This window comes from Mobula hypostoma, chromosome 1, assembly GCF_963921235.1.
Source record: "Mobula hypostoma chromosome 1, sMobHyp1.1, whole genome shotgun sequence".
Taxonomy (NCBI): Eukaryota; Metazoa; Chordata; class Chondrichthyes; order Myliobatiformes; family Myliobatidae; genus Mobula; species Mobula hypostoma.
The window spans coordinates 104,330,101-104,356,534 of record NC_086097.1 but is presented as its reverse complement, the minus strand read 5'-3'; the positions used below and the strand labels follow the sequence as shown (position 1 = coordinate 104,356,534).

Genomic DNA, 26,434 nt, shown 5'->3' with positions numbered 1-26,434 from the left:
ATCATCCTCTAGGAAATGGCCTTTATCAGATCTCCTGCAAGCCTTTTATCACTTACCCCAGAAGTTTTCTACTTAATACTTTGTCCATGTCCCACTGTTATAATAGTTCCCTGAAGGAATAAGAACACTTGACCTCACTAAGACCTTGCACCTTACTGTCTAGCTGCACTGCAACCTCTATAACTGTAACACTTTATTCTGCACCCTGTCGTTGTTTTACCTCAATGCACTGTGTAATAAAATAATCTGTGCAAACAGTATGAAGATTTTCACTGTACTTGTAACAATAATACACCAGTTTACTTCAGCCCCTCAGGTTTTGCATGGCTCCATCAGTTCTCCCCTTTGCCTCCTCTACTCCAAGCTTAACAATCACAGCCTATCTATACTCCATCTCAGGTAATATCATAATGAATGCTCTCGTTACCTTCTCTAGTTGAATCAGATACTTTCTGTCATGTGGTGACCAGAAATGTACATAGTACTCTGGAGTGGCTGAACCAGAGTCAAAGGACACAGAAGTGTGTCCTTTGGCCCACCACGTCCATGCTGACCTTTTCGCCCATCTACACCAATCCCACGACTTCCAAGCTTTGGCTACTTAAGTGTCCCTTACATGAAAAAAAGACTGCATTCACCCTACTGAAGCCTCTCATGATTTTATAAGACAAGCTGTTCAATGGCTGAGGCAGGTACAATAATACTTAAAAGACATTTAAATACGTAAATAGATAGGGAATGGGCCAAACGCTTAGTTGGGCACCTTGGTCGGCATGGACGTATTGGGCTGAACAGCCAACTTCTGTGCTGGTTTACTTTGTGACTTGAGACCACTGTGGAACAACGATAATCAGATCAGTATCTATGAAACAAGTATATTTAAGATTCTCTGCCAAGAATCAGCCTAAGTGTGGTTTGCAGAATTGTTTCCTTGGTAAACAGAAAGTGTGCCTATGTATTACTCAGCATCGTTTTCCAGTGGTCCAATATCTACTGTCACCTCTCTTTTACACTATGTATCTGAAGAAATAGCTGGTATCCTCTTTAATATTATTAGCTATCTTACTTTGATATTCTATCTTTACCTTGTTAATGACTTTTTTTAGTTGCCTTTTGTTGGTCTTTAAAAGCTTCCCAATCCTCTAACTTCCACTAATTTTTGCTCTATTATATGCCCTGTCTATGGCTTTTATGTTGGCTTTGACTTCTCTTGTTAGCCACAGTCATGTCATTGTTCCTTTAGAATACTTCTTCCTCTTTGGGATGTATATACCCTGTGCCTTCCAAGTTGCTTCAGCCGTTGCTGTTACGCCATCATCCCTGCCAGTGTTCTTTTCCAATCAATTCTAGCCAACTCTTCTCTCATGCTTCTGTAATTCCCTTATTATATTGATATTGATATTAATATTGATACATCTGGCTTGAGCTTCTCCTTCTCAAATTTCAGGGTGAATTCGATCATATTATGATCACTTTCCCCCCAAAGGGTTCTTTTACCTTAACCTCTCTAATCAATTCTGGTTCATGGCACAACACCCAATCCAGAATAGCTGATCAATAGGGCTCAACCACAAGCTGCTCTAAAAAGCCATCTCATAGGCATTCTAGAAATTCCCCCTCTTAGGATCCAGCAGCAACCCGATTTTCCCAATCTACCTGCATATTGAAATCCCCCATGACTATTGGCATGCATTTTCTATCTCCCATTGTAATTTATAGGCCACATAGAAACCATAGAAAAACTACAGCACAGAAACAGGCCTTTTGGCCCTTCTTAGCTGTGCCGAACTATTTTCTGCCTAGTCCCACTGACCTGCACACGGACCATATCCCTCCATACACCTCCCATCCATGTATCTGTCCAATGTATTCTTACATGTTAAAAAAGAACCAGCATTTACCACCTCATCTGGCAGCTCATTCCATACTCCCACCACTCTCTGTGTGAAGAAACCCCGCCAATGCTCCCTTTAAACTTTCCCCCCTCACCATTAACCCATGTCCTCTGTTTTTTTTCTATCTATACCCATCATAATTTTATATACCTCTATCAAATCTCCCCTCATTCTTCTACGCTCCAGGGAATAAAGTCCTAACCTATTCAACCTTTCTCTGTAACTGAGTTTCTCAAGTCCCGGCAACATCCTTGTAAACCTTCTCTGCACTCTTTCAACCTTATTTATATCTTTCCTGTAATTTGGTGGCCAAAACTGAACACAATACTCCAGATTCGGCCTCACCAATGCCTTATACAACCTCATCATAACATTCCAGCTCTTATACTCAATACTTTGATTAATAAAGGCCAATGTACCTCAGTGGAAAAAAGCCTGCTTGTATTCACTCTATCTATACCCATCATAATTTTATACACCTCCATCAAATCTCCCCTCACTCTTTTACACTCCAGTCCTAACCTATTCAACCTTCCTCTGTAACTCAGCTTCTCAAGTCCCGGCAACATCCTTGTAAACCTTCTCTGCACTCTTTCAACCTTATTTATATCCTTCCTGTAATTTGGTGACCAGAACTGAACACAATACTCCAGATTCGGCCTCACCAATGCCTTATACAACCTCATCATAACATTCCAGCTCTTATACTCAATACTTTGATTAATAAAGGCCAATGTACCAAAAGCTCTCTTTATGACCCTATCTACCTGTGACGCCACTTTTAGGGAATTTTGTATCTGTATTCCCAGATCCCTCTGTTCTACTGCACTCCTCAGTGCCTTACCATTTACTCTGTATGTTCTACCTTGGTCTGTCCTTCCACAGTGCAATACCTCACACTTGTCTGTATTAAACTCCACCTGCCATTTTTCAGCCCATTTTTCCAGCTGGTCCAAGTCCCTCTGCAGGCTCTGAAAACCTTCCTCACTGTCTACTACACCTCCAATCTTTGTATCATCAGCAAATTTGCTGATCCAATTTAGCACATTATCATCCAGATCATTGATATAGATGACAAATAACAATGGACCCAGCACTGATCCCTGTGGCACCCCACTAGTCACAGGCCTCCACTCTGAGAAGCAATTTTCTACTACCACTCTTTGGCTTCTTCCATTGAGCCAATGTCTAATCCAATTTACCACATCTCCATGTATACCTAGCGACTGAATTTTTCTAACTAAATTTCCTAACTAATTTTCCGAACATCCTTACTATTGTTTGGGGGTCTGTATACAATTCCCATCAGGGCCTTTTTACCCTTGCAGTTCCTTAGTTCTATCCATAGTGATTCAACTCCTTCCGATTTGATTTCATTTTTTACCAACAGAGCAACGCCAGCCCCTCTGCCTTCCTGCCTGTCCTTTCAACTCAATGCATATCCTTGGACATTAAGCTCCCAACTATAATCTTCTTTCAGTGATGACTACAACATCATACATGGCAATCAGTAACTGTGCTACACGTTCATCTACCTTAGTCCATATTCTGTATACTGTGTGCATTGAAATCTAGCACCTTCAGTCCTGTATTCACCCTTTTTGATTTTGTCCACCTTTTACATTGCAACTCATCCCGTTGCAATTTTGCCCTATCAAGTCTCTCCTCACTACCTGCTAGGATATTAGTCCCCCCTCCAGTTTAGGTGCAAGCCATCCCTTCTGTACAGGTCCCACCTTCCCTGGAAAAGAGCCCAATTATCCAAAAATCTTATGCCTTCCCTCCAACACCAACTCCTTAGCCACATATTAAACTGTATAATCTTCCTTGTTCTGTCCTCACGAGCATGTGGCACGGGTAGCAGTCCTGAGATCACAACCCCGGTGGTCCTGTCCTTTAACTTAGCACCTAACTCCCTGAAATCCCTGCTACATGCTAGTGAGGCCAGTTTAACACGTGGTTATGGAGTTGGTGTAGGAGGGAGGGCATAAGATTTTTGGATCATTGGGCTCTTTTCCCAGGAACGTGGGACCTATATAAAAGGGATGGCTTGCATCTCACCTGGAGGTGGACTAATATCCTAGCAGGAAGGTTTGTTCATACTGTACAGTGGGATTTAAGTGAGAATTACAGGGGGATGGGAACCAGAGTGCCAGAACAGTTCGTGGAGAAGTTGTGGAGACAAGTGTTGTTAAGACCCCAGACAAAGTCAGGAATCAAACAGTTGAGCATGGTGTGACTAATGCCCTGAGCTGCGTATATTTTAATGCAAGAATTATCATAGAGCAGATGAGCTCAGGGCATGGATCAACACCCGGAATTATGACATTGTAGCCATTAGTGAGACTTGGTTGCAGGAGGGGCAGGACTGTAAAAACATCACAGCCTATTGCAAGAAGCACAAGGTTGTTATAGTAGGTCATTTTAACTTTCCATATATTGACTGGGAATCCCATACTGTAAAAGGACTAAATGGGATAGTGTTTGTCAAATGTGTTCAGGAAAGTTCCCTTCACCAGTACGTAGAAGTCCCAACGAGAGACTGCGTGATACTGGATCTCGTTTTAGGGAACAAGATGCGGCAGGTGAAAGAAGTTTGTGTAGGAAAAGATTTTGCATCTAGTGACCACAATGCCATTAGCTTCAAAGTAAATATGCAAAAAGATGGGTCTGGTCCATGGGTTGTGATTCTAAATTGGAGAAAGGCCAATTTTGATGGTATTAGAAATTGATTCTTGCCAATCATATTATCTTTCCAAATGCCCAACTTTCACAGACGCCAGCCATCTTCCTAGCACTAGTGTCAGGCTGACTGTTTTGTAGTCCCCACTCGCTCCTCCTTTCACATTCCAACTTGTGTAAGCCATTTAGAATCTGTGATATTTCAGAAACAGCCATCAATGAATTCATCATCCTGAACCTAAGAATTCCCTCTAAATCTATTTCCAACACCAAAACAAGCCCGCCTACCCACCAAATCCATGGTGACCCTTGCCCCCCCATCAACAATAAATCTATTTGCCCACATGATATCCATAATCTTTCTACATCTTGCCTACTTAGGTGCCTATTTATCAGTCACCCTTCCTCTTCTGCAAGGTGTCAATTCTTTACTCCCCAATATAAATTCTCTTGTCTGGTTTCAGCCAGAATTTTATCAGGTTACTTGCAATTCTAAGAGTTAAGCTACAATGGAGAATGTGTACAAAAAGGTTTATTCTTTTCAATTTAGATTCTTGGCTTTTAAAATAACTTGGAGAGTTGATGGTGCAGATAATGACAGATGCATGCTAGGCATTTTGAACTAGCAGTTAAATAAAAATGTTGAAACCTTGAGTGAAATCCTAAAATTCAATCCAAGAGTGAAGCTAAGCAGTGAGAGCAAGCTTGGAACTCAACATAGAAGAAAAGCAGCTTTTGCTAGTCAGAGACATTAAAGTTTATGAGGGAAAATTTTATGGTTAAGTTACCTATCAACCACAATAGTGCTGACTGATGAAACAAGCTTAAGGATTTAAGTGTTCCTACAATTTCTTTCAGTAGAATATTCCAGATAGTAACCCAAGTAGAAAACCAATTTGTTCATACCTCCAGCTGTTACCCCTACATCTGTGTCATCTGATTATAGTAGCTTCTTCTCATTTCTTTATCAAAAAACTGAAAATTGAATACTGTTCTCAGAAGTCAGTACCATCCTTCCCTCCAAAAGAATTAGATCATCTCTATCCCTTCTTATTCCTCATCACCAAATCTTTCCATTAAATATCCTCTGCAGTCTTTCAAAACTCTACTGGTATAATAACATAAGAACATAAGAAATAGGAGCAGGAGTAGGCCATCCGATCCATCGAGCCTGCCCCGCCATTCAATAAAATCATGGTTGATCTGTCCCTAAACTAGGCTCCATCTACCTGCCTTTTCCCCATAACCCTCAATTCCCTTACTATGTAAAAACCTATCTAACTGTTTCTTAAATATATTTAGTGAGGAAGCCTCAACTGCTTCCCTGGGCAGAGAATTCCACAGATTCACCACTTCTTGGGAAAGACAGTTTCTCCTCATCTCCCTCCTAAATCTTCTCCTCTGAATCTTGACACAATGTCCCCTAATTCTAGTCTCAACTACCAATGGAAGCAACTTTCCGACTTCTATCTTATCTATCCCTTTCAAAATTTTGCATGTTTCTATAAGATCCCCTCTCATTGTTCTGAACTCCAGAGAGTATAGTTCCAGGCGACTCAACCTCTCCTCATAGGTTAACCCCTTCATCCCTGGAATCAACCTGGTGAACCTCCTCTGCACTGCCTCCAACACCAGTATATCCTTCGTCAAGTATGGAGACCAGAACTGCACACAGTACTCCAGGTGCGGCCTCACCAGTACCCTGTATAAGTTGCAGCATGACTTCCCTGCTCTTGAATTCAATCCCTCTAGCAATGAAGGCCAACATTCCATTTGCCTTCTTAATAACCTGTTGTACCTGCAAGCCAACTTTTTGTGATTCATGAACAAGTACTCCCAAGTCCCTCTGCACAACAGCATGCTGCAATCTTTCACCATTTAAATAATAATCTGCTCTTCTATTATTCCTTCCAAAGTGGATGATCTCGCATTCACCAACATTGTATTCCATCTGCCAGACCTTGGCCCATTCACTTAACATATCTATATCCCTCTGCAGACTCTCCACATCCTCGGTACAACTTGCTTTTCCACTCAGTTTAGTGTCATCAACAAATTTTGCTACGCTACACTCAGTCCCCTCTTCCAAATCATCAATGCAAATGATAAACAGCTACAGGCCCAGTACCGACCCCTGCTGCACCCACTCACCACCGACTGTCAACCAGAGAAACACCATTATACCAACTCTCTGCCTTCTATTGGTTAACCAATCCATTATCCATGCCAATACACTTCCTCCGACTCCATGCATCCGTATCTTATTTATAAGTCTCTTGTGCGGCACCTTATCGAATGCTTTCTGGAAATCCAAGTATACAACATCCACCTGTTCCCCTCTAACCACTGCACTCATTATGTCCTCAAAGAACTCCAATAGGTTTGTCAAACAGGACCTGCCCTTTCTGAATCCATGCTGTGTCTGTCTAATGACACCACTCTTTTCTAAATGTTTCGCTATTTCTTCCTTAATGACAGCTTCAAGCATTTTCCTGACTACAGATGTTAAGCTAACTGGCCAATAGTTGCCTACATCCTTTTTTAAAAAGTGGCGTGACATTTGCTGTCTTCCAATCCGCCAGGACCTACCCAGAGTTCAGAGAGTTTAGGTAAATGATTACCAATGCGTCTATTATAACCTCCGCCAATTCCCTCAGCACCCTGGGATGCATCCCATTAGGACCAGGGGACCTGGACATTCAGGCCCTCTAGTTTGCTCATCACTATCTCTTTAGTGACAGTGATTTTATCCAGGTCCTTACCTCCCATTTCGTCCATAACATTCTTCTCTGGCATATAAGACTTGTCCTCCACCGTAAAGATTGACACAAAATAGTCATTCAGTGCCTCAGCCATTTCCTTATCACCCAATACCAATTTCCCCTTGTCATTTTCCAGGGGACCTACGTTGCCTTTACCCACCCTCTTCCGCTGTATATACTTGCAAACGTATAAAAGCTTTTGCTATCTGTTTTTATATTTTGTGCTAATTTACTTTCATACTCTAGCTTCCCTATCCTTATTTCTTGTTTAGTGTTCTCTGTTGCTTTTTAAAGTTTTCCCAGTCCTCCAGTCTCCCATTACTCTTTGCTACTTTGTACACATGAGCTTTTAATTTGATACTTTCTTTTATTTCGTTAGTTACCCAAGGGTGGCTCTCCCCACACTTACTGTCCTTACTTTTGATTGGAATATTTTTGTTGAGCACTGTGAAAAATCTCTTTGAAAGTATTCCACTGTTCCTTAACGGTCCTACCAAGTAGCCAGTGCTCCCAATGCACATTAGCCAACTCCTTCCTCATCCCGTTGTAGTCTCCCTTGTTCGAGTATAATACACTAGCTTTAGATCTAACTATTTCATCCTCCATCTGAATGCAAAATCTTTTCAAGAGGATCCCTGACTACAAGATCGTTAATCTTACCTGTCTCATTGCACAGGACTAGATTCCAAGATAGTATTTTTCCTTGTAGGTTCACTAACACGCTGCTCAAGAAAGCCATCACGGATGCATTCTATGAAGTCCTCCTCAAGACTTCCTTGACCAACCTGATTCACTCAATCTACGTGGAAGTTAAAATCCCCCATGACAACTGCCATTCTGTTCTTACAAGCCTCAGTTATTTCTTGGTTAATCGCATCTGCCACTGCAATATTTTTATTAGGTGGCCCACAGACAACACCCACCAGTGATTTTTTTCCCTTTGCTTTTCTTAATCTCTACCCAGATGGACTCAACATTCTGCTCCATAGATCTTATATCGTCTCTCACAATCGCCCTGATCTCATTCCTAATCAAGAGCACCACCCCACCACCTCCTTTGCCTTCCTGCCTATCTTTCCATATTACCTGATACCCTTGGATATTTAATTCCCAGTCATCTCCACCTTGCAACCAGGTCCTAAAACTGTGCTGTCCATAACTTCATAAAGATTAAATGCAACTTCTTTGGTTCTGTACTCCATCCCTCTGAAATAAAGTCATGGATTCCACATGCCTTAAGACACTGAACTTCCCTCAACCACCTACAAAGACTAACGCTGGTACAGCTGCAGGTCTCCTTTTCTCTGTTTTGCTTATGTGATCATAAGACTATAAGACATGGTTCAAAGTTCAAAGTAAAATTTATTATCAGAGTCACCACGTACAACCCTGACATTATTTTTCCTGCAGGGAAACTTAGCAAATCTATAGAACAGTAACTGTAAACAGGATCAATGAACAACAAACTGTGCAAATGCAAATATAAATAAATAGCAATAAATTAGGAGCATGAAATAACAAGGTAAAGAGTCCTTAATGTGAGACCATCAGTTGTGGGAACATTAGAAATAGAATGACTGTAGTTACCCCTTTTGTTCAACAGCCTGATGATTGAGGGGTAGTAACTGTTCTTGAACCTGGTTGTGCGGGTCCTGAGGCTCTTGTACCTTCCACCTGATGGCAGCAAAGGGAAAAGAGCATAGCCTGGCTGGTGAGGATCTTTTGATGGATGCTGCTTTTCTACAGCAACGTTTCATTTAGAAGCTCAATGGTTGGGAGGGCTTTACTTGTGATGTACTTAAGGCTGAATCCAACCTTTTGCTGGATTTTCCACTCAATGGCATTGGTGTTCCAACGCCAGGCTGTAATGCAACTAGTCAGTACATTTCCACAACACACCTGTACAAGTCTGCCAAACTTTTTGATGACATGCCAAATCGCCACAGACTCCTGAGGAAGTAAAGGTGCTTTTGTGCAATTATATTTATTTGACGGGTCCAGGACAGGTCCTCTGAGATAGTGACACTCAGGAATTTAAAGTTACTGACCCTCTCCACCTCTGATCCTCTGATGGGTACTGGCCCATGGACCTCTGGTTTCCCTGAAGTTTGAAATCAGTGCCTTGGTCCTACTGACAATGAGTGAGAGGCTGTTGTTATTACACCACTCAGCCAAATTTTCAACCTCCCTCCTGTATGCTGATTTATCACCCCCCTTTGATACAGCTCACAACATCAGCAAACTTGTATATGGTATTGGAGCTGTACTTAGCCACACAGTCATAAGTATAAAGTGAGCAGAGCAGGGGGCTAAGCAAACATCCCTGTGGCACTCCTGTGCTGATGAGAGATTGTGGAGATGTTTTTGCCAATCTGAACTGATTGGGGTCTACAAGTGAGGAAATCCAGGATCCAACTGCACAAGGGGTTATTGAGGCCCGAGTCCTGGAGTTTACTAATTAGTTTTGAGGGGACGATGGTATTAAATGCTGAGCTGTAATCCAAAAGATCCATCTTTGCTCTCCAGATATTCCAGGGTTGAGCGAAGAGCCAATGAGACAGCATCTGCTGTAGACCTGTTGCTTCGGTAGGCAAGGTGGAGCGATCCAAGTCGCCACTCAGGAGCTGATAGGCTTCAACACCAGCCTCTCAAAACACTTCATTGTGGATTTGAGTGCCATTAGGCAATAGTCATTGAGGCACGTAGCCAAGTGGTTAAGGCGTTCGTCTAGTGATCTCAAGGTTGCTGGGTCGACCCTCAGCTGTGGCAGCGTGTTTGTGCCCTTGAGCAAGGCACTTAATCACACATTGCTCTAGTCTGTGCGAGGAGTGGTGCCCCACACAGACTTCCAATCTGCGCCTTGTAAGGCATGAAAATGCCCGACGCAGGCCTCTCATGGTCTGAGTCGATGTTCCCCTCCCTCCTCGTTGAGGCAGATTACCACGCTCTTCTTGGGCACCAGTATGATTGAAGCCTGCTTGAAGCATATGGGTATCACACACTACATAGCAAGAGGTTGAAGATATCTGTGAACACACCACCCAGTTGGTCAGCACAGGTCTTCAGTACTCGGCCAGAAACTCCATCCAGGCCGGATTCTTTCCTTGGACTCACTCTTGAAGGCAGCCCACAAATCATTTTCAGACATAGGAGCAGAATTAGGCTATCATCCCATCGAGTCTGTTCCACCATTACGTCATACTGATTTAATATCCTTCACAACCCCATTCTCCTTCTACCCATAAACTTTTGAAGCCTTTACGAATTAAGAACCTATCAATTTCTGCTTTAAATATACATAATGACGTGGCTTTCACATCCATCTTGGCAGTGAATTCCATAGTCTGACCATTCTCTGGCTAAAGAAATTCCTCATTTTGTTCCAAAGGAACAGTGTTGTGTTCTGAGGCTGTACCCTCTGTACCTAGCCCAAAACTGCACACAATTCTCCAAGGGTCGTCCGACCAATTCCTTATAAAGCCTTAACTTTATAGCCTTGCTTTTATATTCCAGTACGCTATAAATTAATGCCAACATAGCATTTTTGTTCCTTATCAGAATCAGGTCACTAGCATAAGTAGTGAAATTTGTTGTTCTGTGGCAGCAGTACGTTGTAATACTTAATAACAAAAAAGCTATAAATTACAATAAGTATAATATAAAAATAATTAAATGAGGAATGCCAAAAAAGAGCAGAAAATAGTGAGATAGTGTTCATAGGTTCATTGTCCATTCAGAAATCTGATGGCAGAGGGCAAGAAGCTGTCCCTGAAATATTGATTGTATCTCTTCAGGCTCTTGTACCTCCTCCTTGATGATAGCAAGGGCATGTCCTCAGTGATAGGGGTCCTTAATGAAGTATGCCGCCTCTTTGAGGCATCATCTTTTAATGGTGTCCTGAATGCTGGAGGGGCTAGTACCCATGATGGAGCTGGCTGAGCTTACAACTTTCTGCAGCTTTTTCCAATCCTGTGCACAGGTCCCTCCATACCAGACAGTGAGAGTTAGAATGCACTGCATGGTACACCTGCGAGGGTCTTTGGTGACATACCAAATGTCGTCAAACTCATAATGAAATATAGCCATTGTTGTGCCTTTTTTGTAACTGCATCAATCTATTGGGTCCTGGATCACAAAGATATTGACACCCAGGAACTTGCAACTACTCGCCCTTTCCACTGCTGATCCCTTGATGAGGACTGGTGTTTGCTCCCTTGACTTCCCCTTCCTGAAGCCCACAATCAATTCCTTGGCCTTACTGACACCAAGTGCAAGGTTGTTGTGTGAAACCACTTAACCAGCTGATCTATCTAGCCTCTGTATGCCCCTTTGTCACCATTTGAAATTCTGCCAACAATAGCTGGTCGTTGGCAAACCTATAGATGGCATTTGAGCTATGCCTAGCCACACAACTGTGGGTGTTGAAAGAGTAGAGCAGTTGGCTAAGCACACATCTTTTGAGGTGCAACAGTTGTTGATTGCCAACAAGGAGATGATGTTATTTCTGATCTGCACTGACTGTGGCTTCCCAGTGAGGAAGGCAAGGATACAGTTGCATAGGGAGGTATAGAGGCCCAGGTTTGGAGCTTGTTGATGAGAACTGAGAAATGTTGATTGTATTAAATGCTGAGCTGTAATCAACAAACAGTAGCCTGACATAGGTATTGCTGTTGTCCAGGTGATCCAAGGCTGGTGAGATTGCATCTGCTGTAGACCTACTGTGTGATAGTCAAATTGTAGCGGGCCCAGGTCCTTGCTTTGGCAGGGGTTGATTCTAGCCATGACCAACCTTTTAAAGCACTTCATTACAGTAGATGTGAGTGCCCAGTGGCATCTCATCCTGCTTTTCTTGGGCATTGGTATGATTGTCACTGACTCAACCTGCAAATGATCAATTTTATACTCGTTTAGAAAATAGTCCACGTTTATTCCTTCTACCAAGGTGCACTTCCCTGCACTATATTCCATCTGCCACTTCTTTGCCCATTCTCCTAATCTGTACAAGTGCTTCTTGCAGACTTCTTGCTTCCAACTCTACTCGCTTCTCCACCTATCTTTATATTATCCACAAACTTGACCACAAAGCCGTCAATTCCATAATTCAAATTATTGACATATAACGTGAAAATAAGAGACCCAAAATCAGCCCCTCAGAACTCCACTAGTCAATTAATAGTCATAATGGACTCAAACTTCAAAGTAAAATTATGAAAGTACACATATGTCACCACATACAACCCTGAGATTCATTTTCTTGTGGGCATACTCAATAAATCTATAGAATGATAACCTGCATCAGAATCAATGAAAGACCACCCAACTAGGGCGTTCAAACCAAGTTCAGGAGACAACAAACTGCAAATACAAAAAGACACAAATGATAATAATAAATAAGCAAAAAATATAGAGAACAAGAGTCCTTGAAAGTGAGTCTGTTGGCTGTGGGAACATTTCAATGATGGGGCAAGTGAAGTTATATCGCTTTGGTTCAGGAGCCTGATGGTTGAGGGGTAATAACTGTTCCTGAACCTCATGATGTGAATCCTGAGGCTCCCATACCTTCCTCCTGATGGCAAAAGTGAGAGGGGAGCATATCCTGGGTGGTGGGGGTCCCTGATGCTGCTTTCCTGCAACAGCATTTCATGTAGATGTGCTCAATGGTTAAATCATAGCAACATACATAGAAATCTTCAGCACATTACAGGCCCTTTGGCGCACAATGTTGTGAGGGCTTTTCCTGTGATGGACTGGGCCATATCCACTACATTTTGTAGGATTTTCCATTCAAGGGGATTGGTGTTTCCATATCAGGCTGTGATGCAACCAGTCAATATACTCTCCACCACACATTAATAGAAGTTTATCAAAGTTTTAGATGTCATGCCAAATCTCCGCAAACTCCTAAGGAAGTAGAGGCATTGCTGTACTTTCTCCATAATTCCATTTACATGCTGAGGACAGGACAGATTCCCTGAAACAATAACACTAAGTAATTAAAAGTTTCTGACCCTCTCTACCTCTAATCCTCCAATAAGAACTGACTCACAGACTTCTGATTTCCTTCTCTTAGTCAATAATCAGCTCCCCAGTCTTGCAGACAACCCCTTGGTTGTCCGAACCTCTGGAGCCTTGCCCTTTAGCCTCTGCCTATACACAGGTAGGAGGAGAACAGACAAGTGATCCAATGTAATGAAATGCATTTCTTATCTCAGTATAACAGTGGTCTAGTGTGTTGGGACCGCTGATGCGTAATTGGTCAGTGCTTTCTTCAAACAAGCTTGGTGGAAGATCCTGGTGGAAGACTATGATTTGAAATGAATCAGAATGGACTGTTTCTTGTTTGGAGGCAGCACTATGCAGTATCTCAAGCACTTGATTATAGTCAGCTGCTCATATTATGTAAACTGTGACCAGGATTATGGAGAACTCCCCAGGTAAATTAGAATGGATGGCATTTGACCATTAGGTGCTCAAAGTTAGGGGTACACAAGCTCAACAAATCTGCCACATCGGAATACCACCGAGTGTTTATCATGAAACACACACCTCTACTTTTTGTCTTTTCCAAATCAGAGTTCAGTCCATTCAGTAAATTCAGAACAATTCCAAAATCTTTTTGAAATCTCACCACTAATGCCTCCACACACTCTTCGAATCTGGTCCAGGTGACTTATCTACCTTGCAGCTTCCTAAGTACCTTCTCCTCAGTAATAAGAACTACACTCACTTTTAGATTATGAAGACACGCAGTCCTCTTTTATTGTCATTTAGTAATACATGCATTAAGAAATGATACAATATTTCCTCCGGTGTGCTATCACAAAACACAGGACAGACCAAGACTGGAAAAAACTAACAAAACCACATAATTATAACATATAGTTACAACAGTGCAACAATACCATAACTTGATGAAGAAGTCCATGAGCACAGTTCAAAGTCTCTCAGATGTCCCACATCTCACGCAGACGGGAGAAGGAAGAAAAACTCTCCCTGCCATACCCGACCACGGTCCGACTCTGAGTCATCCGAAAAGTTCAAGCTTTGATTAGCTCTCTGACACCGAGTACTGAGCGCCATCTCTATCCCAACGATTCGACCTCTGTCTCGGTCGCTAACAGCAGGCAAAGCTGGGGATTTTGAGGCCTTCCCTCCAAAAGATTCCCGACCGTGCAGTAACGACAGCAGCGAACGAGCGTTTCAGAAATTTTTCCAGATGTTCCTCTGTGCTTTCACGTCCGTCTCCATCAAATCAGAATTGTCCATGGCCCCTATTTAACGGATATGATATCATTTTTCACTGGAGGGCTGCGCACGCACAGCGCGCTGCTCTCTCTCCTCCCGCCCCAACACTCAAATTTTTGGCATACTCCTGGTGTCTTTCAGTGAAGAATGACATAAACACTTATTAACTTTGTTCACCATCTCTCTGTCCCTCATTACCTCTTCAGTGTCATTTTCTAGTGATTCTACATCCACTCTGGCCTCTCTTTTACTCCATATATCTGATAAAAACTTCTGGCATCCTCTATTATTGGGTAGCTTTCATCTTTTCTCTCCTTTTTGCGTTTTTTAGTTGCCTTTTTTTGGTTTTTAGAAGCTTTCCAATCCTATAAGATGGCAGTACACAGCAGCTTCTTTGGGGCCAAACAGAGGTGTTACTGTCTTTTGCAAATGTACTTTTTATAATCACAGAGAGAGCTGCAACACTACCCATCAGAGGATTGCTTGTTGGTGGGAGAGTTGGGCTTCGTGCAGATCGTGCTGCTGCCTGCGTCAAAGAGGTTGGTGCGTTAAGGCAGTGTGCAGTCTAACAGCATGTGATTGTCTCAGTTGCTTTTCTTGTGATCGCAAAACCCTGTTGGACATTTTTGATGTGGTATGCTGCAAGTCTAATTCACTGACGTATTGGTACAGGGGAGCTGCATTACCTTAGTTGTGGTGAGGAATGGGCCTCGGGCGATGGTGTCACCTGTTTGCAGCTGCCCAGGAGAGAGGCTTTGGAGTCGTTGCACTCCATTGGAATGCTGGGTGAAGTGTGAAGCTGCATCCAAGCGGGAGTCAGTGCTGCTCCCCAGTGTTCATTTAGCAGAAGACAAGTATTATGTGCAAACACGAGGAAAATCTGCAGATGCTGGAAATTCAAGCAACACACACAAAAAGTGCTGGTGAACGCAGCAGGCCAGGCAGCATCTATAGGAAGAGATACAGTCAACGTTTCGGGCCGAGACCCTTCGTCAGGACTAACTGAAAGTAGAGATAGTAAGAGATTTGAAAGTGGGAGGGGGAGATCCAAAATGATAAGAGAAGACAGGAAGGGGAGGGATGGAGCTAAGAGCTGGAAAGTTGTTTGGCAAAAGGGATACAAGGCTGGAGAAGGGAGAGGGTCATGGGACGGGAGGCCTAGGGAGAAAGAAAGGGGGAGGGGAGCCCAGAGGATGGGCAAGGAGTTATAGTGAGAGTGAGAGAGAGAGAGAGAGTGAGAGAGAGTGAGAGAGAGTGAGAGAGAGTGAGAGAGAGTGAGAGAGAGTGAGAGAGAGAGAGAGAGAGAGAGAGAGAGAGAGAGAGAGAGAATGAGAATAATAATAAATAAATAAATAAGGGATGGGGTACAAAGGGGAGGTGGGGCATTAAAGGAAGTTAGAGAAGTCAATGTTCATGCCATAAGGTTGGAGGCTACCCAGATGGAATATAAGGTGTTGTTCCTCCAACCTGAGTGTGGCTTCATCTCGACAGTAGAGGAGGCTGTGGATAGACATATCAGAATGGAAATGGAACGTGGAATTAAAATGTGTGGCCACTGGAAGATCCTGCTTATTCTGGCGAACAGACTGTAGGTGTTCAGCAAAACGGTCTCCCAGACTGCGTTGGGTCCCGCCAATATATAGAAGGCCACATCGAGAGCACCGGACGCAGTATATCACCCCAGCCGACTCACAGGTGAAGTGTCGCCTCACCTGGGAGAACTGTCTGGGGCCCTGAATGGTGGTGAGGGAGGAAGTGTAAGGGCATGTGTGGCACTTGTTCTGCTTGCAAGGATAAGTGCCAGGAGGGAGATCAGTGGGAAGGGATCAAGGGGACAAATGGACAAGGGAGTCACATAGAGAGCGATCACTGCGGAAAGCAGAAAGTGGGGAGGAGGGAAAGATGTGCTTAGTGGTGGGATCCTGTTGGAGGTGGCGGAAGTTACGGAGAATTATATGTTGGACCTGGAGGCTGGTGGGGTGGTAGATGAGGACAAGGGGAACCCTATTCCTAGTGGGGTGGCGGGAGGATGGGGTGAGAGCAGATGTGCGTGAAATGGGAGAGATGCGTTTGAGAGCAGAGTTGATGGTGGAGGAAGGGAAGCCCCTTTCTTTAAAAAAGGAGGACATCTCCTTTGTCCTAGAACAGATGCGGCAGAGACGGAGGAATTGCAGGAAGGGGATGGCATTTTTGCAAGAGGCAGGGTGGGAAGAAGAATAGTCCAGGTAGCTGTGAGAGTCCGTAGGCTTATAGTAGACATCAGTAGATAAGCTGTCTCCAGAGATAGAGACAGAAAGATCAAGAAAGGGGAGGGAGGTGTCAGAAATGGACCAGGTAAACTTGAGAGCAGGGTGAAAGTTGGAGGCAAAGTTAATGAAGTCAACGAGCTCAGCATGCGTGCAGGAAGCAGCGTCAATACAGTCATCGATGGCGGCGCGACGCAGCTCGCAGTGGCCACTCCAGTGGTGATGTCTGTTATTTGTCAAGTAGGATGCTGTACACAATCCTGATTTGATGGAGACGGACGTGATAGCACAGAGGAACATCTGGTGAAACTTCTGAAATGCCTGCTTCGCTGCTGCTGCTACTGTGTGGTCCAGAATCTCCGGAGGGGAAGGCCCCGAGTCCTCGGTTTTGCTTGTTGCTCGGCGGCCCGGACGGAGTCGAAGCGCTCGGCAGAGGATGGTGCTCAGAGAGGCTGTGTCGGAGGGGCTGGTTGGAGGCTCAAAGTTTTCGGACGGACTCAGAGTCCGCTGTGGTCAGGTGCTTCTAATGGTGCTGCATCAGCCAGTTGGCGGCACTTGGAGGTTCATGGCAGGGAGAGTTCCTCCCTTCTGCCGCCTGCATGGGATGATGAGTCTATCGGGACTTTGAGACTTTTTTTTTACTGTGCCCATGGTCTGCTCTTTATCAAAGTATGGTATTGCTTTGCACTGTTGTAACTATATGTTATAATTATGTGGTTTTGTCAGTTTTAGTTTTGGTTTGTCCTGTGTTTTCTTGTGATATCATTCTGGAGGAACGTTGTATCATTTTTTAATGCATGCATTTCTAAATGACAATAAACGAAAACTGAACTGAACTGATGTAGCGAAGGAGAAGTGGGGGGGGGGGGACAGATACCAGTATCGCCTTGGAACATGGATTGTTCCACAAAGCCAATATAAAGGCAGACATAGCTGGGACCCATATGGGTGCCCATGGCTACACCTTCAGTTTGGAGGAAGTGGGAGGAGCCAAAGGAGAAATTATTAAGAGTAAGGACTAATTCTGCTAGACGGAGGAGAGTGGTGGTAGAGGGAAACTGGTTAGGTCTGGAATCCAAAATGAAGCGGAGAGCTTTGAGACCTTCCTGGTGGGGACTGGACATCCAATAAAGCGGTGGGGGCCAGGGAACTTAAAATCATTGAAAAAATCCAGAGCGTGAGAAGTGTCATGAACATAGGTGGGAAGGGATTGAACATGGGGGGATAAAACAGTGTCGAGGTATGCAGAAATGAGTTTGGTGGGGCAGGAGCAAGCTGAGACAATGGGTCTACCCGGACAGGCAGGTTTGTGGATCTTGGTAGGAGGTAGAAACGGGAAGTGCGGGATGTGGGAACTATAAGGTTGGTAGCAGTGGATGGGAGATCCCCGAGCGGATAAAGTTGGTGATGGTGTGGGAGACAATGGCCTGGTGCTCCTTAGTGGGGTCAAGATCGAGGGGTAAATAAGAAGAGGTATCCGCGAGTTGTCGCTGTGCCTCAGCAAGGTAGAGGTCAGTATGCCAGAGTACAACAGCGCCCCCCTTATTGATTGGTTTTATAGTAAGGTTAAGATTAGTGCGAAGGGAGTGGACAGCAGAGCGTTCGGAAGGAGTGAGGTTGGAATGGGAACTGCAAACTACTGTAACATTCATGGACTCAGGATCATGGACTATATTTTTTTGTGTGATTGCATGTGTTTGCTATCTTATATGAGCACTAGATGCCTTACGCTGTTGATAAAGTGCTTAGTACCTTGGCCCAGGAGTAACACCGTTTCGTTAAGCTATATTCATGGGTGTTCATGTATATTTGAATGACCGTTCAACTTGAATTTGAATCCTCTAGCTTCCCACTAATTTTTGCTATATTATATCCCTTTATTTTGCTTTTATTCCATCTGTGACTTCCCTTGACATCATCCCTAGTATCCCCTTGCAACTAACTTTGGTCAGCTCTTCTCTCATGCCTCTGTCATTCCCTTTATTCTACTGTACTGATACAGTGCTGTGCAAAAGGCATCCTAACCATATACTGTAAGTGTGCCTGGGACTTTTGCACAGAACTGTATTTGTCAACATGGAGCGGAGAGTGAGTCTGTAAATCTAGTAGAGCAAAGGATATTGGTACTGGCAAGGTTGTAGTGCTGCAGGAGGAGTGTGGGACAAGTGGTAGAGAAGGAGTGCCGGGGCAGGGAGGTGTGGGGTGCCATGTGCAGATACACCCAGCACTGAGACACCAGGCAAGGTAACTGATTCAAACAATTGCTTTATTGATAATTACAGAATGTCTCTCTGGTGATTCCCACTCCATGCCCTTCACCCAACCATCCTTTCTCCCTGCCTTCTTCCCACTCTCAGCTGAGGCCCATATCAGAATCAGGTTTATCATCACCCACATGAAGAACATTTTTTTGAGGCAGTACAGTGCAATACATAAAATTACTACAGTACCGTACATCTGAATTTTCTTCTCCTTCTAGCAAATTATGAACACTGCCTTACTATGGGTTTTGTTACCTTAAGGTCCCCAATCAAATCTGGTTCATTACACAGCACCCAATCCAGAATTGCCTCTTCCTTGGTGGGCCCAACCATAAGCTGCTTTAAAAACCCATCTTGTAGGTATTTGACAAATTCTTTCTTTCGTGATTAAGCACCAACCTGATTTTCCCCAATCAAACGGCAAATTTAAATCCCTCAAGACTAATGCAACATTGCCTTTTTTACAGGTCTTTTCTATCTCGCATCCTACCCCACATCCTGGCTACTGTGTAACTCTTATCAGAATCATTTTACCTTTGAAGTGTCTTAACTCTACTCACAAGGATTCTACATATTCTGATCCTCTGTCACTTCTGTGTAAGCATTTGATTTGTTTTAAACCAACAGAGCCACCCACCCCTTCTTCCTACCTGACTGTAATCTTCTTTCAGCCACAGCATCATACCTGCCAAATTCTAACTGTGCAACAAGATCATCTACTTATTCTGTACAATATGTGGATTCAAATATAACACCTTCACTCGTGTATTCATCACCCATTTCATTTTTGACTCCATGATCCTGGAAGTTACATTCTTATTCCTTTATAAGCTTTGTTTTTTTCATTTATTCTGGAAACTTTTGCAATCTCGCCTGCACTCTTTTTTACTTTTACTCTATCCTCATTTTTCCATACTGTTAAACCAACACCCCGAGAATCTAAAGACAAACTTCAATCCATCCCACTAACAGCAACTTTACCAAACAATTGCCTTACTATGGGTCTTTGCAGGTATTTCTGATAGTAGCTTACCAGCAGTCAAATATGTTGGGAGCCTTGGTGATACACGACACAGAAAAGTACAGCACAGTAACAGGCAACTTGGCCCATACCAAACCATCTAAACTGCCTACTCCTATCAACCTGCACTGGGATCATGGCACATCATCAACCCCCGCATTCCTCCCCCCTGTACAAAAAAACCCCAAAAGCGTAATAAACACATCAACCTCTAAATCCAAAAGCAAAACCAAACAGCTGATTATTGATGACAGGAGGAGGAACCAGTCAATGAGCCAGTCCTCATCAGGGGATCAAAGTTGGAGGGGGACAGTAGCTTTAAATTCGTTGGAGTTATGATTTTGGAGAATCTGTCCTGGGACCAGCAATTACACAGAAGGCGTAGCAGTGCCTCTACTTCTCCAGAAGTTTGCTCAGATTCAGGATGTGACCTAAAACTTTGACAAACTTGTTTTGATGTGTAATGTTGAGTATCCTGACTGCTTGCATTAGGTTTTGGTATGGAAACAATAATGCCCAAAAATGGAAAAGCCTTTAAAAGATAGTGGATACAGCCCAGACCATCGTGGGAAAAGCCCTCCCAAAAACTGAGCACATACACAAGAGGTGCTCCCACAAGAAAGCAGTGTCCATCACCAAAGACCCCACCATCCAGGTCACGCTCTCTTCTCACTGCAGCCATGTGGAAGGTGGTACAGAAGCTTCATGACCCACTCCAGCAGGTTCAGTAACAGTTATTGCCCTTCAACTATCAAACTCCTGAACCAGCGTGGGTAACTTCACTCAACACTGAACTAAATCGTCAACCTGTGGACTCACTTTCAAGGACTCTACAACTCTTGTTCTCAATATTAAAAAAAATTATTGTTATTATTACTTGTTATTTTTTGTAGTTGCAGAGTTTGCCTTCTTTTGCACATTGGTTCTTTGTCTTTGCTTGTGTGTAGTTTTTCAGTGGTTCTATTATGTTTCTTTGTATCTACTGTGAATGCCTGCAAGGATCACTAACACTCAGGTCATTCTCCATATCCATTGCTTATTTATTCATGAGTATTATTTCTTTCTTCTTTGTATTTGCAGCTTGTTCTCTTTTGCACATTGGTGGTCTTTCATTGATTTACTCAGTATGCCTGCAAAAAATGAATTTCAGAGTTGTATATAGTGATATACATGTACTTTGATAATAAATTTACTTTGAACTATCCTTTCTCACAGTCTCAATATACACTGCATCGAACTGGATACCAACTGCTGTATCATCTGACAAATTAGTTTAAACTAACCAATTTAAACTCCCCAACTGCTCTAGCAAACCTGCCTGCAAGGATAAGTTCAGGTGTAACCTGTCCTTGCTTTCATCATTTTCCACTTTTCTGAATTAAATGTTGCCTGTCATGATGTATCTGTGCACATCACTAGCCTAGGCAAGATCATGGCTCCCGTGTGATCTCTACTTTGCAGCTCCGGTTGATTAACCACTAAATGCAACAAGGCTTCAGTGAATTACAACACTCTGCCCTTACCAACTCTGACGGCTTTTTGAAAATTCTAACTGTAAGCAATCTTTTTAACTGTGTTTAAAGGTCTCTGACTATATCACTTAACCCACAACTAATTAATTCCAAAATTAAGTAAATTAGCTAAGACCTCTCACTCACCTTTTACGTCAAAGTTACCAGCCCTATCTCAATGATTTGATTCAGCTCCTTCACAAAGGATATCTGAGCACTTCCCCTACAGTGTGTGCTGGGTCCATGAAATAAGGATGAGATGGGTTGGCATCTGATCTCCAGCTCATCTTCATCTTCTCTATTACAATGTGCAGGTGTTAGCCTATGCCCTGCTCTTATCCAATGGCTTTCACAAGCTATACAGGTTAAAATCCAGGCCAACATGTCCAAAATATATGTTATAACACTCTTTGCTGTTCAGTACAGTGTTGTGTCAAGAATTTGATGCTCAATTATCTGACCCACATTCAATTCATATACAACTTCTTCCCCTCCACCATCTGATTTCTGAACAGTCCACAAACAAAACCAGTTTTTTAGTTTGCACTATTTATGTACAGTTTATGGTAATTTTGTCTTTACACGGCACTGCTAATTTATGCAAAAAAACACTTCCTATTATACAAACAACAGGAATTCTGCAGATGCTGGAAATTCAAGCAACACACATCAAAGTTGCTGGTGAACGCAGCAGGCCAACTTTGATGTGTGTTGCTCCTATTATACAAGTTAGTGATGATAAATATGAATTGGATTTTGAAATTGTGTCCTGTAAAACCAAATCTATGTCAATATTATATAGCAAAAAGCAGCCTGTGGGCTTCACATAGATAGAAACATAGAAAACCTACAGCACAATACAGGCACTTCGGCCCACAAAGCTGTGCCGAACATGTCCTCAGCTCAGAAATTACCTAGGGTTACCCGGAGCCCTCTATTTTTTTTTTATTATATAAAGTTAAATGTACCTATCCAAGAGTCTCTTAAAAGACCCTATCGTATCCGCCTCCACCACTGTCGCCGGCAGCCCATTCCACGCACTCACCACTCTCTGCGTAAATAACTTACCCCTGACATCTTCTCTGTAGCTACATCCAAGCACCTTAAAACTGTACCCTCTTGTGCTAGCCACTTCAGCACTGAGAAAAAGCCTCTGACTATCCGCACGATCAATGCCTCTCATCATTTTATACACCTCTCATCCTCCATTACTCCAAGGAGAAAAGGCCAAGTTCACTCAACCTGTTCTCATAAGGCATGCTCCCCAATCCAAGCAACATCCTTGTAAATCTCCTCTGCATCCTTTCTATGTGTAACGCTCAGCTATATTGGTTCATATTTATCTTGGGGAAACCCCGTCCGTTGCCCATCTTGTCTCCTGGTTATGTCAGTTGCTGTACCACTGCCACTTGATTCAGCTTCAAACATTAATCATTAGCCAGCACACAATGTACGTTTTACCAATTACACCTTATAGATATTACTAAGTCTGTGAGATTAATAGAAGTTCAATACAAAAAAGGAATGGAAAAGGTGCCAGACTTATCAAAGTTCAATTTCTTCATGCGCACGTTGGAGCTCAGGGACCTCTTTGGGACCACTCGGACCCCGTCGACTCGCAGCTCAGGACCACCCAAAGTGATCAACCTGAGCTTTCCTGCAAGTCCGTCGCCCTCACGGTCTCTCCTCCGATTCCCTGCCCGGAGTGATCAACCTGAGCTTTCCCGTACATCCGTCGCCCTCACGGTCTCTCCTCCGACTCTCCACCCGGAGTGATCAACCTGAGCTTTCCCGCAGGTCCGTCGTCCTCACGGTCTCCCCTCCGACTCCCCGCCCGGAGCGATCAACCTGAGCTTTCCCGCAAGTCCATCGTCCTCACGGTCTCCCCTCCGACTCCCCGCCAAAACCCCCGGTTCCCAGCCATATGTGACAGCATATCACCCCAAGAAAGAATAACATGGACACCCATTGGCTCATAGTACATCTGCTATCTGTATTATAACTCGAGCAAAGTGCAAGCTAGAGACTTTGGCTACGTCCACACTACGCCAGATAATTTTGAAAACAAAGATTTTCAGAAACGGTCTCCAGAGTGAATAAATCTGAAAACGCCTAATATCCGTTGTAGTCTGTACGGGGTAACCGGAGAGATTTAAAAACGCTGTCATGACAACACCACAACAACAATGCTTTTTCTGCTTCTGCTCGGTACTGTGTACGACTGTTATAACGCGCAGTCGGTGTGAATGGCATGAGAGTTAAAATTGTAAAGTGAGCTTTTTTGACTATTTAAAAACGCTGTCATGACGTGCTGGAACAGACAGCGGCAGCGCGGCATTTCATTGTTTTCTTGAACGCGACTCCCCACATGACCTAACAATTTCAGAACAGACGGCAACGAGACTGAAGCCAGAAGAGTTAGAAATGTACTCACCAAATACTTTGACCCATAACTTACTGAATACTGAATAAATAAGTATACTCACTTTGCCCTGTTTTCTGTCCTTGCTTGTATGAAGGTGGTTTGCCTATTTACGGAAGTACTTCTCTGACAACAGATGTGTAACAGCCTAATGTAACATTGTATGGAAATACAAGATAACACTGATGCAGTCATGTTTTATACATTTAACAAGGTGCTTTATTAATGCAACAGAGTTAGTCAGTTTTTCAATGTTCGTCATCAGCCGGGTCATAATGTCCATGAATTCCCTGTCGGTCGCCTCCATACGCTCCAGTATTTGTTTTTTTTAGTTTTAAGTCCTCCTGCGCGAGATCCAAGAGCAATTCATTTCAAGTTTTTCTACTCTATAACTGGACAAACGCGCACTAAGTATACCATTTCCTCTTCACTTGTTTTCTGTGTGTCCTGTGCATGCCCAGCAGGAGGAGATTCGCCCAAATATCTGTCTAATGTGGACAGAGATATTTTGAAAAACGCTTAGTGTGGACGCCTGTCATTTTCACTCGAAACCTGCGTTTTCAAAATTATCCGGAGTACTGTGGACATAGCCTCAATCAGCATTTAACATAACAAAGAGGCCATTTTAATTAACATATGCAGTAACATAAAAGATTAACATAACAAAGAAGCTATTTTGATTAACATACGCAGTAACATAAAAGAAGAAACCCCTTACATATGGGTTACAACTTCCTGTAGTGAGGTGACCAGAAATGAACACAGTACTCCAAGTGGGGTCTGACCAGGGTATTATATAGCTGCAACACTACCTCTCGGCTCCTAAACTCAATCCCACGACTGATGAAGGCCCAATGCACCATATGCTTTCTTAACCTCAGAGTCAACCTGCGCAGCAGCTTTGCGTGTCCTATGGATTTGGACCCCAAGATCCCTCTGATCCTCCACGCTGCCAAGAGTCTTACTATTAGCACTATATCCTGCCATCATATTTGACCTACCAAAATGAACCACCTCACACTTATCTGGGTTGAACTCCATCTGCCACTTCTCAGTCCAGTTTTGCATCCCATCAATGTCCCGCTGTAACCTCTGACAGCCCTCCACACTATCCACAACACCCCCAACCTTTGTGTCATCAGCAAATTTACTAACCCATCCCCCCACTTCCTCATCCAGGTCATTTATAAAAATCACACCACTGGTCACCGACCTCCATGCAGAATATGACCCATCTACAACCACTCTTTGCCTTTCGTGAGCAAGCCAATTCTGGATCCACAAAGCAATGTCCCCTTGGATCCCATGCCTCCTTACTTTCTCAATAAGCCTTGCATCAAGTACCTTGTCTAATGCCTTCCTGAAATCCATACATCTACAGCTCTATCTTCATCAATGTGTTTAGTCACATCCTCAAAAAATTCAAACAGGCTCGTAAGGCATGACCTGCCTTTGACAAAGCCATGCTGACTATTCCTAATCACATTATGCCTCTCCAAATGCTCATAAATCCTGCCTCTCAGGATCTTCTCCATCAACTTACCAACCACTGAAGTAAGACTCACTGGTCTATAATTTCCTCGGCTATCTCTACTCCCTTTCTTGAATAAGGGAACATCTGCAACCTTCCAATCCTCCGGAACCTCGCCCATCCCCATTGATGATGCAAAGATCATCACCAGAGGCTCAGCAATCTCCTCTCTCGCCTCCCACAGTAGCCTGGGGTACATCTCGTCTGGTCCCAGTGGCTTATCCAACTTGATGCTTTCCAAAAGCTCCAGCACATCCTCTTTCTTAATATCTACATGCTCAAGCTTTTCAGTCCACTGTAAGTCATCCCTACAATCTCCAAGATCCTTTTCCATAGTGAATACTGAAGCAAAGTATTCATTAAGTACATCTGTGAGAAACAATATAAGATCTCCAGAACAGAATGTTGAGTCCATCTGGATAGAGATTAAGAATAGTAAAGGGGGAAAAAAAAATCGCTGGTGGAGTTGTCTGTAGGCCACCTAATAAATATATTGCAGTGGCAGAGGCTTGTAAGAATGGAACGGCAGTTGTTATGGGGGATTTTAACTTCCACATAGATTGGGTGAATCAGGTTGGTCAAGGAAGTCTTGAGGAATGCATCCGTGATAGGTTTCTTGAGCAGCATGTTACTGAACCTACAAGTTAAAATGCTATCTTAGATCTAGTCCTGTGTAATGAGACAGGTAAGATTAACGATTTTGTAGTCAGGGATTCTCTTGGAAAGAGTGATCATAGTATGATTGAATTTCGCATACAGATTGAGGATGAAATAGATCTAAAACTAGTGTATTATGCTTGAACAAGGGAGACTACAACAGGATGAGAGAGGAGTTGGCTAATTTGGATTGGGAGCACA

General features: G+C 43.3%; 1 protein-coding gene across 9 annotated transcripts in view; it reads right to left on the bottom strand.

Annotated features, from left to right (window-relative positions):
• Positions 1-26,434, bottom strand: part of numb (NUMB endocytic adaptor protein) — a 285,368-nt gene that overhangs the window by 29,913 nt on the left and 229,021 nt on the right. The window lies entirely within an intron of this gene.